The sequence below is a fragment of the Geotrypetes seraphini genome, chromosome 5, assembly GCF_902459505.1.
Source record: "Geotrypetes seraphini chromosome 5, aGeoSer1.1, whole genome shotgun sequence".
NCBI classification, from domain to species: Eukaryota; Metazoa; Chordata; class Amphibia; order Gymnophiona; family Dermophiidae; genus Geotrypetes; species Geotrypetes seraphini.
This window is the reverse complement of record NC_047088.1, coordinates 239,110,584-239,123,412: the sequence shown is the minus strand read 5'-3', so window position 1 is coordinate 239,123,412 and position 12,829 is coordinate 239,110,584.

Sequence of the window (12,829 nt, the reverse complement as noted above, 5' to 3'; positions counted from 1 at the left end):
GATTAAGTGACTTGAACTATCCTCAAAGACAAATTACCCCACTTCAGAGTGTCCAATATAAGAAAGGAGGGTAAAAGGTCTCAGAAACCCGCTTGATTCAATACTTAGGGCTGCTTTTACAAAGGTGCGCTAGCGTTTTTAGCGCACGCACCGGATTAGCGCGTGCCAGCCAAAAAACTACCGCCTGCTCAGGAGGAGGCGGTAGCGGCTAGCGCGCGGGGTGCGTTAGGGCCTTGACGTGCGGAATAGCGTGCACTAAAATGCCACGCACGCTAGCCGCTACCGGCTCCTTTTAAGCAGGCGGTAATTTTTCAGCCTGCGCGTGATAAAAACGCTAGCGCACCTTCATAAAAGGAGCCCTAAATGTATGATATCAAAGTTAAATGGGTTGGAGTCTTAATCATAGACCCTTTTTTTGCCACCTCCTCCTTAATGTTTTGTTCGAATCTTACCGTTACTGATTAGTTAATAAGCCAGCTTTAAATGAAACATCATAATAGTAAGTATTATCACTTATCTTTATTGTGCAGAATCACTAGCCTGCCCCCGACAGAGAAATCCTAGCCCCAAAATAAGAACATAAGAAATGCCTGCACCGGATCAGACCTGGGGTCCATCCAGTCCGGTGGTCCGCACACGCGGAGGCTCAGCCAGGCGTACCTGGGCGAATACCTTAATCATTTGTATCCCTCAATGTGTCCCGCAAGAAGATGTGCGTCCAATTTTACCTTAAATCTTAAAATGGTGGTTTCCTCCACCACATCCTCTGGGAGAGCGTTCCAGGCGTTCACCACCCGCTGTGCGAGGCAGAACTTTCTGACATTGGTCATGGCCGTGACCCCTCTCAGCCTCAGTCCATGACCTCTTGTTCGAGTCACATTTGACAAAGTGAATAACGCTGTTTCTTGATGGACGCTTTAGAATAGCTCCTTTAGAACCCTTGACAAAGCCTTTGTATGGCGAAACGGGCTCTTAACTCTGTTTATTCCACTCAAGTTGTACCATCTTTTAATCATTGTAAACCGCACAGAACTTCACGGTCCTGCGGTATATAAACTGTTATTATTATTATTTAATTTTGATATCATACATTTAGGGCTCCTTTTACATAGGTGCACTACAGGTTTTACTGCACGCACCGGGATTAGCGCGCGCTAGCCAACCGCCTGCTCAAAAGGAGGCGGTAGCGGCTAGCGCACGCGGCAATTTAGCTTTCTTATATTGGACACTCTGAAGTGGGGTAATTTGTCTTTGTGGATGGTTCCAGTGAATCTCACTTCATCATCTTCATTATCCTGTTAGGGATTAAGTGACTTGCCCAGGGTCACAAGGAGCAGCATGGGATTTGAACCCACAACCTCATGGTGCTGAGGCTGTGGCTCTAACCACAGCACCACACACATCTGACTTCTAACATGAGTCTGGTGAGGAACACCACTGAAAATCCAACCTCACAGTTTGGCAGGCTCAGTTATTTCATTAAAGCAATTTATAAACATACAGTTTTCGGACTGAAATAGCTGCACCGGGCAGTTTTATGTACAGTATCAGGAAAACGTAGGATGATACAATGTGAAAAGCCCACAAGTCCTTTTGCTTACACAGTTTTGTAGTAATGTAGATTTGCTCAGTAAATGAATTTCTTGCAACTTCTGAAAGGAAAGATAATCCACAGGAAAAAAAAAAAATGTGCAAGCAGAAGAAGCCTGGAGGAACCGTTGTCAATTTGCCCTTTCAAGCAGCATCCTGAGGCGTTTGTTGTCAGAGTTTTTGGTTTCTATTTATATTTTTCAACGGGAATTTTTTTTCCATAAAAGACATTTTACAAAATTAAATTATCGGGAAAAAAAATTTACACTTCTCTGAGGGAAAAGAGGCTGGGAAGTTACTGAGCTGACATTAAGGGCTCCTTTTACGAAGGCGCGCTATAGCGTTTTTAGCGTGTGCTACAATGATGCGCGCGCTAACCCCACGCTACATGGAAAATACTAACGCCAGCTCTATGGAGACGTTAGCGTGTAGCACACGTGGCAATGTAGCCACTTCGTTAAAGGAGCCCTAAATGATCTGTATTATCTGCTCTGGTAACAGTTATCACATAGGGGCATGTTTACTAAGGCACTAAGCCGTTATGGGGATTTTATATATGGTACAGAGCATTCCGTGCTGAATTTTTGGCACGGAAAAGCATTCTAATGGATGCAAGGTGCCACAATGAGGCAGACATGGCAAAAACACAATTTGCCCATTTATATCAAAAAGAAACATGCCTATATGTTTCCATGTGGATTTGCAAAGGTGGTCGTGGGAGGGACAAAGGTGGGTCAGGGGTGTTCCCTTAAAATGTGTGCAGTGTTGTAGAACATTGTGGGTCCACATCCAAGTTGTGTGTTCCACAACTGGCTTCAGTTGGTGTATCGCTAGCATCCCAAGTTGAGCATGGATCTTTGTGCTATTCTGTAAAGCAGTGTTTTTCAACCTTTTTACACCCATGGACTGGCAGAAATAAAGGAATTATTTTGTGGACCGGCATCGGTCCATGGACCACCAGTTGAAGAACACTGGGCTAAGTCGTGGGCCAGACCCCGCACATCTCTACCCAATCTCCACCCCAGACCCTGCCCCCATAATAGTACTAATTGCACCTTGCACATCCTGTGCCTCATCTGGAAGCCTTCCCTCTGACGTTGCAACGTCAGAGAGAAGGCTTCCGGTTCAGGTGCAGGATGCTCATAGGAGCCACTGCCTGTGGCTTTGTGCACTGAATCAGTTAGGAAGAGGGAGCTGGCTCGAAGATAATGCCGCATTGATTGCACCGTGGACCGACAGTTGAAGAACATTGTTTTGGGCCTGATGCACGTGTGGCCCTGTGGACCGGCAGAAAATTTTTGTGGACCGGCACTGGTCCATGGACCGGTGGTTGAAGAACACTGCTGTAAAGGACAGGAGAAGAGGGCATTTCTCTGGGTGAGTGAACATTATTTTGCTCTGTGCATTGATCATTTTGGGATGAAAGATACATTGTAGGTTCCTTTATAAAGCCAGTTTAAATTTACATTACATTATATTAGTGATTTTTATTTCGCCATTATCTTGCGGTTCAAGGCGGATTACAGAAGAGGATTTCTGGACATGTCCAGAGGTGTTACAGAGTAGAGCGGGTTGCTTCAGAGGATTGAAATGCTTCATACAGAGTTAGTTAGTCTTCATGGATTTCTTGAATAGCAGGGTTTTTATTTCTTTGTAGTCTGGGGTTGCGATTAGTAGATTGGAGAGTTGGTGGTCTAGTTTTGCTGCTTGTGTGGCTAGAAGGTCATCGTACCGTTTTTTCCATTTGATGTCTCTGATTGGAGGGTATGTGAATGGTGTCTGGGTTCTCCTGTGTCTGGTTGTGGTAGTTTGGATTAGGCGGCTGTTCAAGTAGGCTGGGCTATCACCATTTATGGATTTAAATAATAGACAGTAGAATTTAAATAGTATTCTTGCTTGAATTAGGAGCCAGTGTGAGTCGAGGTATGCCTCGGTGATGTGGTCGGGTTTTCTTAGTGAATAGATTAGGCTCAGGGCTGTGTTTTGAACTTTTTGTAATTGTTTTATCATTGTTGAGGGGCAGGGGAGATATAGGATGTTGCAGTAGTCAAGGAGACCTAGGACTAAGGACTGGAGCATGAGCTGGAATTGTTTTCTGTCGAAGAATTTTCGAACTTGCCTTAGGTTTCTCATGACCGCAAATGATTTCTGTATTGTTTTGTTGATTTGTGGTTGCATGGTGCAGCATCTGTGTATCATCATTCCCAGAAGTTTTAGAACGGGTTGAATGGGGTATGTGATTGAGTTTATTGCTAAGTTTGTTATGGTTGGGGTTTTATTTTTTCCGAGAAGTATGGATTTTGTTTTGTCTGGGTTCAGTTTTAGTTTGTGGGCTTTCATCCATGTTGCCACTGTTTCTAGAGTTCTGTGTAATGTGTCTGTCATGGTGGGCGGTGGCTGATCAAAAGGAAGGAGAATGGTCATGTCGTCTGCATAGCTATAGGAGGTTAAGCCTATTTTGTCTAGGCAGGTGCCAAGGGATGCAATGTAGAGATTGAAGAGTGTTGGGGATAATGGCGATCCTTGGGGTACGTCACAGGGGTTGGACCATGGTTCTGATTTTTCTTTGCTTGTTTTTACTCTGTAGGTTCTGGATTGTAGGAATCCTTGAAACCATGTGTGTACTTTGCCTGTGATTCCTATTCTATCTAGTATTTGTTAGCAGGATGTCGTGGGCTACCAGGTCAAGTTATAAGCTTGAACGTTCTACTAGAGATAGATGCTTAAGTGTCAGCCTACAGCATCATTTATTTATTTAAATACCACTTAAGTGGTTTACATTCAGGTATTTTATTATATTTCTCTCTCTGTCCCAGTGGGCTCAAACTCTATCTAGTGTGCCTGGGGCAATGAGGGGATTAAGTGACTTGCCAAGGTCACAAAGAGCAGCGAGGGATTCGAACCCACAGCCTCAGGGGGCTGGGGCTGTAGCTCTAACCCCTGCGTCACACACTCCCACAGATCATCAGATAGCCTATAAATGGCATAGTAGAGACTACCTCAGATACCAGAAGAAATAAAAGGCAAACTTTATTATTAACTAGTTTCCCTAGTGTATAATCCTTTCCCCATAGATTTTAAATGTGAATTTTTTTTTTTGCCAGAAGTAAGACCTTAATTGTAACAGGCTAAAGCATTTAAAAAAAAAAAGTTTTGAGCAGAGCTCAAAATTTGTTTAAAAAAAAGTTCATTTCTGTTCTTTGCCATAAGGAGCAGATTGCAGTGCTTCTGACCTGAACTAAGTGTTAAGTAAGGTGTGGCGCAGTGGTTAAAGCTACAGCCTCAGCACCCTGAGGTTGTGGGTTCAAACCCACGCTGCTCCTTGTGACTCTGGGCAAGTCACTTAATCCCCCCGTTGCCCCAGATTGTGAGCCCGCCAGGATAGAGAGGAAAAACTGCTTGAGTACCTGAATAAATGCATGTAAACCGTTCTGAGCTCCCCTGGGAGAGCAGTATAGAAAATTGAATAAATAAATGACGCTGATGACATCCTTGTCCTCCTTGAGACAGGCCAGAACCTCACCAACCTCCACGAGAACAGTACAGCTTGCATAATGAGACTCCATTCCTGGTCCTTCTCTATACAGATGAAATTGAATGAATCAAAAACAAAATTATTCTGGCTCGGCCCAAAATTAGAACACCTGCCCACCCTCTTCGCACTACCCTCAGGCGCTGCACTGCAGCTTGAGTTCTCAAGTAAAGTCCTTGGCATCATTATCGATTCTTCTCTCTCCCTCAATGACCACTTCAACTCCTTGACTAAATCATGCTTTTTCAGCCTCCACATGCTGAGGAAAGTAAGATCCTATTTTCGCCAACAACATTTTGCCGTCCTTGTCCAATCCATCATCCTCTCCAAACTAGACTACTGCAATGCCATCTACTTAAGCCTATCAAAAAAAAGTCTTCAAAGACTCCAGCTAATCCAGAAAACTGCAGCCAAGTTGATCTTTGCAAAACGCAAGTCTGACCATGTCTCCCCACTCCTAGCCAAACTTCACTGGCTCCCAGTGATTTCCAGAATCCATTTCAAATGCTCCTGCCTGGCTTTTAAGATCATTCACGACATCCTTCCTCCCCTAATCTCACTATCCTTTAACTCCTCGAGTCCTGACTCTACCAGACCTGCCCAAAGGTACAAACTATCCTTCCCCTCTCTACACGGTATTCGCTATGCAGGCAAACTGGAAAATCCCTTCTCTTCAGAATCACAGGTCTTTGGAACGATCTTACTACCCCGCTGCGGAACCTGGGCTCCATCCAATTATTCCGCAAGCAACTGAAAACCTGGCTTTTCAATAAAATGTAATTCTATCCCCCCTTATTCTTCTCTTCTATATATAAGTTCATGTAAACCTTTTTTTTTCCTTCTCTTCCTATATTTTAAGTTCTTGTAAACCGTGCCGAGCTCCACATCCGTGGAGATGATGCGGTATATAAACTTAAGGTTTAGTTTAGTTTAGTCTAGTTTAGTGAAAGCTAAAATAGCTGTAAAGGTCATGAGGGCAATCTGATTAATGTATTAGCTTTAAAGGGTCTGTTTGAAGCAGTCCCCTAAGAATCAAAACTAGAGAGGAACAGTCCCGGGTAACCTTCTTTCTGAGAGGAGAGGAAAAGAGGACATTTGGGTAAGTGAACATTATTTTGCTCTGTGTTTTGACAGATAAATTGAAGGCCCTTTACAAAGACAGTTTAAATTGTAAAAAAAGCAAACCTTACTTATTAGCTAATTTCCGTAGTATAAAAGCCTTTTCCCTGTAGTTTTAAACTTGAAGTTTCTACTAGAAATATAGGGTTGCAAGATTTTCCTTTCGGAAAATTCAGACCCCCCTAGCCCCGCCCCCAGGACCACCTAGTTACGCCCACCCACCCTAATTCCGCCCCCAAGCCCACCCTAGCCACGCCTCCTGCTGCCTGCTCTTGTTGGGCAGAGAGGAAGTCCGCGCATGTGCGGCCGTCACGTGATGACATCACTTGCACATGCGATCATCGCATGACGGCCACGCCTGCGCGGACTTCCTCCCTGCCTGACACAATCAAGTGGAGAAAGCTTCCTCCAAGGCTAGGCAAATCATGGGTTGTATCCCTAGAGGTTTCGTCAGCTGTAAGTCCCAGGTTATTATGCCATTGTACAGATCCATGATGAGACCCCATCTGGAATACTGTGCGCAATTCTGGAGGCCGCATCATCAAAAGGATGTGCGGAGAGTAGAGTCGGTTCAGCGAATGGCCACCAGAATGGTTTCAGGACTCAAGGATCTCCTGTATCAGGAACGGCTGGATAAGTTGCAGCTATACTCACTCGAAGAACGCAGAGAGAGGGGAGACATGATCGAGACGTTCAAATATGTCACATGCCGTATCGAGGTGGAAGAAGATCTCTTTTTCTTTAAAGGACCCACGGCAACAAGAGGGCATCCGTGGAAAATCAGGGGTGGGAAATTTCATGGCGACACCAGAAAATATTTCTTCACTGAAAGGGTGGTTGATTGCTGGAATAATCTTCCACAACACGTAATTGAAGCCAGCAGCGTGCCAGATTTTAAGAAAATATGGGATTGGCATGTCGGATCTCTTCATGGAGGTAGATAGGGGGTGGGTCTTTGGTGTAGGCAGACTGGATGGGCCATGGCCCTTTTCTGCCGCCATTTTCTATGTTTCTAACTTTTCAAAACCCGGATAAGTGCCAGGTTTTGAAAAGTCGTCCGGACCCCCTCAAAAGGAGGACATTTCCGGGGAAATCCAGACGTCTGGTAACCCTAAGAAATAGAAACGTAACTGTCACAGCCTACAGCATTAACAGAAAGTCTGTAGAAGGCACAGCAGGGCCTAGCTCAGTCCGCCATGTCTGCTTCTATAATTTCCTTCCTATAAATGTTAAAGTGCATGGCAGAAAGGGAGGAATCCTGTACGAGACCAGAATTTTAAAGGATTCCAGGAGGAATCCTTTGCACCCATGCTCACTAGGGGTGATCTGACTTCAGGGCCTGGTAAGACGGTGAAAACTATTATAAAAAATAAAATTACGGAGCATGTAGGCATGGGTTCAGCCAAGGGAGGTCTTGCCTCACCAAGTTCCTCCATTTCTTTTAAGATATGAATAAACACTTGGAATAAAGTTGATCCAACCAATGTAGTTGGTCTAGATTTTCAGAAAGCTTTCTATAAATTTCCTCTTGAGAGGCTCTTTAGAAAACAAGAGTCATGGGATAGGAGGCAATGTTCAGTTGTGGACAGAAAATAAAGGGCAGGCTTAAATGACCAGTTTTCTCAATGGAGGAGGCTAAGGGCTCCTTTTACAAAGCCGCGCTAGCGGTTTTAACGCACGTACCGGATTAGCGCGCGCTAGCCGGAAATCTACCGCCTGCTCAAAAGGAGACGGTAGCGGCTAGCGCGTGCGGCCATTTAGCGCGGCTTTGTAAAAGGAGCCCTAAATAGTGGAGTGCCGCAGGGATCTGTACTGGGACTGGTGCTATTTAACATATTTAGAAATGATCTGGAAATTGGAACAAGTGATGTAATTAATCCCCCTTGTATCAAGCCGCATTAGAAGTTTTTATGTTTATTAAAATCTTTATTTACCGCATATACCCCCTCCTTTACTAAGGCACGTGAGCCGATTTAGCGCACGCTAAATGCTAATGCATCCATAAAATATAATGGACGCGTTAGCATTTAGCGTGCGCTAAATCGGCTCGCGCACCTTAGTAAAAGGACCCCCACAGAGCCAAAAAAGGATCAAAAGCGATTTACAATATAATTCAATCAAAATGATGAAAAGAACTCAATTTAAATAGAAAAGAAAAGGAAAAAAAAAGTAACATTCCTAATACATAATATTATAGAACAATCTAAATTAACTAAGGGCTCCTTTTAAAAAGGCGCGCTAGCGGTTTAATGCGCGTAATATCGCACGCTAAACCGCCGGCCGCGCTAGCCGCTACCGCCTCCTCTTGATCAGGCGGTAGTTTTTAGGCCAGCGCATGATGAAAAGTTGCGCGCGTTATCCCCGCTAGCACAGCTTAATAAAAGGAGCCCTAAATTAAAAATAAATGAAAATAAAAAAAATATAAGACTATATAAATGCAGCGTGGGCTGGTGAGGTAAGTGCTTCGATGTTCCTAGGAATTCTATGAGCAATGGAGCATTTACCGCACTGGCCCGTGCTAAAAACCTCTAGCACAGTTTGATAAAAGGGGCCCTAAACTTGCAAATAACACAAAACTATTTAAAGTTGTCAAAAGACATGAGGACTGTGAAACGTTGCAGGAAAACCTTAGGAAATTGGAAGACCGGGCATCCAAATGGCACGTGAAATTTAATGTGGACAAATGCAAAGTGATGCACACTGGGAAGAATAATACAAATCATAGGTACCATCATAGGAATCAACACCCATAAGAACATAAGCATCGCCTCTGCTGAGTCGTTAGATAGATTGTGAGCCCACCGGGACAGAGAGGGAAAATGCTTGAGTACCTGATTGTAAAAACCGCTTAGATAACCTTGATAGGCGGTATATAAAATCCTAATAAACTTGAACTTGAAACTTGAGTCAGACCATGGGTCCATCACGCCCAGCAGTCCGCTCCCGCGGCGGCCCCCTCAGGTCCCTGACCTGTAAGTGATCTCTTTACCTAAAACATTTCATTCCCTAATCATCTGTTATCCTGTATATCAACCATCTAACTATACCCTTCAATCCCCTTTTCCTTCAGGAAATCATCCAATCCCTTTTTGAAACCCAATAAAGTACTCTGCCCTACCACCTCCTCTGGAAGCGCATTCCAGGCATCCACCACCCTTTGAGTGAAGAAGAACTTCCTAGCATTTGTTCTGAATCTGTCACCTTTCAATTTTTTTGAATGCCTTCTAGTTTTTGTTGCCTCCGCTAGTCTGAAGAATCTGTCCCAAGGTCATTATAGACACTGTGCTGAAATCTTTTGCTGTGTGTGCAGCTGCAGTAATAGAAGCAAACAGTACGCTAGGAACGATTAGGGAAGGGATGGTAAATGAGACCAAGAATATAATAATGTCTCTGTATTGCCCCTTGGTGCGTTCTCACCTTGAGTATTGCACACAGTTCTGGGCATCGTATCTCAAAAAACGATATAACGGAATTAGAAAAAGTTCAAAGAAGAACAACCAAAATGAAAAAGGGGATGGATCTCCTCTCACGTGAGGAAAGACTAAAGAGGCTGGTGCTCTTCAGCTTGGAAAAGAGACAGCTGAGGGGGGATAGGATTGAGGTCTAAAAAAATCTTAGAACGGGTAAGAGCGAATCTCTTTTCACCCTTTCGAAAAGTACAAAGACCAGGGGACACTAATGGCCTCTTTTACAAAGCTGCGCTAATGGCCCCCGAAGCCCATAGAGATTTTAAAAGTTTCGGGGCTGTTGCCGCGTAGCTTTCTAAAAGAGGCCGTAAATGAAATTACATGGAAATGCTTTTAGAACAAATAGGAGGAAATATTTTTTTTACTCAAAGAATAGATAAGTTCTGGAACTTTTTGTAAGAGGATATGATTGCAGAGGTTAGCATAGCTGTATTTAAGAAAGGTTTGGATAAGTTCTTGGAGGAAAGATTTGTAATCTGCTATTGAGACAGACATGGGGAGGGGGGTGGGGGTGGGGGAGAAGCCACTGCTTGCCCTGGATTGGTAGCGTGGAATGTTGCTATTATTTGGGTTTCTGCCAGGTACTTCTGACATGGATTAACCACTGTTGGAAATAGGAAACTGGGTTAGATGGACCATTAGTCTGACCCAATATGGCTGTTCTTATGTTCACTGAATGACTGTTACAGAATACCATTAGGCACTGCCAACGCTTGAGTGCCATTTACTGAATCCAGCCCATAGCACAGGTTTAGTTTGTCCTGTTAGTGCAAGGACACAAAAAGGCTTGAAGCAGTCCAGAGGAGGGTGACGAAAATGATAGCAGGTTTGTGCCAAAAGACGTATGAGGAGAGACTAGAAGCCCTAAATATGTATACCTTAGAGTAGTGGTCTCAAACCCGTGGCCCGGGGCCACATAGGGCCCGCCAGGTACTATTTTGAGGCTCTCGGTATGTTTATCATAATCACAAAAGTAAAATAAAACAGTTTCTTGATCTTATGTCTCTTTAGCTATTAATATTATTATTAAAAACTTAGCCAAAAAGGAAAGATTTATAAACTATGAAGAGTTTTACCTCATGCAAAATTGTCATTTCTTTAATAAGACATTAACTATTTTATTTCTGAGGCCCTCCAAGTACCTACAAATCCAAAGTGTGGCCCTGCAAAGAGTCTGGGTTTGAGACCACTGCTTTAGAGGAAAGGAGGGACAGGGGAGATATGATTCAGACGTTCAAATACTTGAAAGGTATTAATGTAGAACAAAATCTTTTCCAAAGAAAGGAAAATGGTAAAACCAGAGGACGTAATTTGAGGTTGAGGGGTGGTAGACTCAAGAGCAATGTAAGGAAATTCTTCTTTACGGAGAGGGTGGTGGATGCCTGGAATGCGCTCCTGAGAGAGGTGGTGGAGAGTAAAACTGTGACTTGAGTTCAAAGAAGCGTGGGATGAACACAGAGGATCTAGAATCAGAAAATAATAGTAAATAGTGAACAACTAAGGCCAGTACTGGGCAGACTTGCATGGTCTGTGTCTGTATATGGCCGTTTGGTTGAGGATAGGATGGGGAGGGCTTCAATGGCTGGGAGGGTATAGATGGGCTAGAGTGAGCTTTGATAGCACAGTACCAGGTAGACCTTTGGATTCTTGCCCAGAAATAGCTAAGAAGAAAAAAAAAAAACCACAACAAATTTTTAGATTGAATCAGGATGGGCAGACTAGATGGACCATTCGAATCTTTATCTGCCGTCATCTACTATGTTACTATGTCTGTGCTATAGACAGCCAGCATAGGAAAAATCCAGTCCTAACAGCTTAGTGTGGGATGTGGCAGATACTCAGCAGATTAAAGATGGAGAGAGGCTATGGACAGTACATTGCAGTCAGTGTGTGCAGTGGGGTAGTTAGGGGAGGGGCGGTCTGCCCCGGGTGCCATGTCGGGGACGCTGGCACCCCCTCCTCTCTGCCTCCGCCTCTTCCCACTCCTCCCCTTGCCATGCACGAGCCCCCTTCCCTCGGTACCACTAGTTGTTCAACGCCGTCACTTCCGGGTGCCACGCATAGGAGGTGACATCAGAGGGTGAACCTACAATATTGCGAGGAGCCACATTGACGTTCTGGTTGCTCGTGGCCGTGAACAACTAGAGGTACAGGGGGAAGGCGGTCACGTGCTCAGCAGGGGGGATTAGGGAAGGAATGGGGGGAGGGTCACCACCGCCCCGGACATCTCTCTCCCTTCACTATGCCACTAAGCGGGTGGTAGGTAATGTCCGCTGCCAAATATGCAGTTAAAATACACATTTACCTAATGTCATCTCAATATGTGATGTCCGGCGCATCCATGCTCATAGCATCCAAAAAGCAGGATGCATTAGGGCAGTGGTTCCCAACCCTGTCCTGGAGGACCACCAGGCCAATCGGGTTTTCAGGATAGCCCTAATGAATATGCATGAAGCAGATTTGCATGCCTGTCACTTCCATTATATGCAAATCTCTCTCATGCATATTCATTATGGTTAGCCTGAAAACCCAATTGGCCTAGTGGTCCTCCAGGAGAGGGTTGGGAACCACTACATTAGGGTACTTGTTTGTGCGGAAACTGCAGGGGAAATTCTAGACATGCCCCCAACATTTGCTACGGAGCCTATACACTTAAAAGTGCATTGTTCTCGCTTGTTAACCCAAATTGAGTGAAAATCCCTTATGCTCTTTAGTAAATACATCCTACAGTGAATTAATGTGCATTAACGGCACACTGTCAGACCATTAAGCTGTGGCAAAAAGTGGACCTAGTGCAGAGGTAGGCAATTCCGGTCCTCGAGAGCCGGAGCCAGGTCAGGTTTTCAGGATATCCACAATAAATATGCCTGAGATAGATTTGCATCTCAAGGAGGCAGCGCATGCAAATCCATCTCATACATATTCATGGTGGATATCCTGAAAACCTGACCTAGCTCTGGCTCTCGAGGACCGGAATTGCCTACTCCTGACCTAGTGCATCCTTACAGTAGTCTTTCCCACATGTTAAAGCCATTTTTACTGCAGCCACAAAATGGCTGATTTTCTGTTTTTCCCCCATTAATGGCCATGTGCTAATGTTCAATGACACAAAAACAGGGGG